This window comes from Morone saxatilis, unplaced genomic scaffold (genome assembly GCF_004916995.1).
Source record: "Morone saxatilis isolate NCDOM2014 unplaced genomic scaffold, NCSU_SB_2.0 Contig15, whole genome shotgun sequence".
Lineage (NCBI taxonomy): Eukaryota > Metazoa > Chordata > Actinopteri > Moronidae > Morone > Morone saxatilis.
In genome coordinates this window covers 18,995,753-18,997,946 of record NW_023339707.1, presented here as the reverse complement: position 1 = coordinate 18,997,946, position 2,194 = coordinate 18,995,753, and the positions used below count along the sequence as shown (strand labels likewise).

The following is a 2,194-nucleotide window of genomic DNA, read 5'->3' as shown; positions in this document are numbered from 1 at the left end:
ATGCAAGTCTGACCAAAGAGGACAAACAGACTCACTAGAGAGCCCGGGACCGCGCGCGGAGAAGCAAACAGCCTCAATTCTGCTACCCAGCTAAAATCTGGAATATATTTCATTACTTGTCCTTCACTTCGATTATGAGTGTATAAACCTGTTACGAAAAGCATTCAGCCCGCTGTCAGGACTCTAAGGCATTCTTTCTATAAGTGGCAGCCAAAACACCAGACGATTGAAACAAAAGCACAAAGAAAGGGCTGGAACAGTTACACCTGAATATTTCTCATTGAACAATGGCGCTGATCACCAAGACTAGGAGATAAGCACAAAGCCTTAACAGTGTTAAGAGGGAAGAGGGGCATTTCAGACTGGCCGGGGCGTGACCAGTTTTGTATGTATGATAACGAGTAAATACGAACTGACAGGAATGATCGCCAATAGTGTTTATGAGTTCAGTTTAGCAAACAGCTCGACACTACAGGCCATCGTTCAACAAAAAGTGCATGCTACAAAACAAGACAAATGTTCCATCTTTTTGACCACCTTTTTCCCTGACTTAAGTGGAAAGCTCTAGCTGCCTGGAAAATGTCAGAAGTATTTGGAAGAAGGAAGGAGCAACAGTGAGGATTGTTACATGAAGAGCTACAAGTGGAGTATTCATTTTTAACCAAAATAATCCTTTGCTGCATACAAGGTAGTGCCAGCCCTCACTGCGCGCGAGAGCAATTGAGACCTAAGGGCCGCAAGAATCTCCCGCCCCGCGGCCGGCGGCGTTGCTCAACTTTTTGCGGAGCATGTTGTTTGGGATGAAATAACATACAACTCGGTACTATTTTATTTCTTTTCTTATCCTTTTTTTCCACTGGAGGGGAGCACTTTTTTTCTTTTTTTTTTTTTTTTTTTCTTTTTATTTGTTTTTCTCTTTCTTCGCATTTTCAACACCATTTGGATTATTTAAATTTCTTAAATATGTTAAAATCTGATTTCTTATAAGCACATCCACCAAACTCAGAAGAGTCAGATGAAGACAGTTTTGCCTGAGTCTGGTGGATATCGCAGTATCCACGAATTCACCTTCCTCCTGAACTGTCAACATCTTTGCCTGACGCACCGGTTCGCTCAGATTTTGTTCCTGAAAACCCACGACCGCACACATGTAAACTGTATGACCGTCTGCGGTGTTGAGAGCGGGTACCAGATTACGCTCAAACATAAACATGAAGTAGTGTGACAAATGGAAATGAGGAAATTGAAATCTTCTATAATTCCTGGTGCTACCTTGGGTCAGTTTTGTAACATCCAGTTGTTGCAGAGTTTCCTGAGCCTGATGTGGAAAGTACACTCTTAACCCTGTGTAAGAAGACTCCCAGATTGCTCAGCGTCTGCTGTGTTTATTTTTCCTGCCATTGACAGAAGTTTTAGAACACAAAGCTCTTCCAGGGGTTGAATGTAACACAATCAATGCCTGCTCTGAGCCGTACCCTCTTGCTGGGAGTGTATTCAAAAATACTACAAATCTACACAGACAAATTGCTATGTTGAGGAGAGAGATCCATAATCACATTATTATCAATACATTTTATTTGTTGTTCTAATTTACTTCAGTCCCTTACAGATTTTGCAGGGGATTATTGTGGGTAACATGCTGATTTCCCCTGCCCAGTTTTAAAAATAAAAAAAGGCTTTTTATTGCATGGAAGTTACTCGACAAAAGGAAAAATCAAATTTTGTATAAATTCAATATTCTCTAAAACTTGTCAGTGGGAATTAGGTTAGTTTAGTATCTGTGATGTAATGCTGTAACATACACACAACACTGACTAAGATCAGCCAACACCTGGTTTTTCTCAACATCCAAGCACGATCGAGACGTCATGCCCCAACACCTCCGTAGCAACGGTTGAATCACAAACCTCACCCATTATTCTAATCCTGCTATGGCCTGGTGGAAACTTAATGATGGTGAAATGGCAGCAAAAGATTTGCATGATTTGGAACAAATTGCAAGGTCAAATCCATGTGCAATCCATATCAACCTCTTAGGACTGCGTAACATCGTCTCACCTTAACCACAGTGAATTCCCAACCTTTTTGGCTTGTGAGCCTCTAATAAGTTTAAAAAGTCAGTCTGGACTTTATTTCTCTGTTATACTATAACAAGAAAAGTGTGAAAAAAATCAAAAATTAAACATAACAGAAA

At 40.6% G+C, this 2,194-nt stretch overlaps 1 protein-coding gene across 1 annotated transcript in view; it reads right to left on the bottom strand.

The window, feature by feature from the left end:
• LOC118323882 (polypeptide N-acetylgalactosaminyltransferase 6-like) overlaps positions 1–2,194 on the bottom strand; it is an 8,899-nt gene that overhangs the window by 2,018 nt on the left and 4,687 nt on the right. The window lies entirely within an intron of this gene.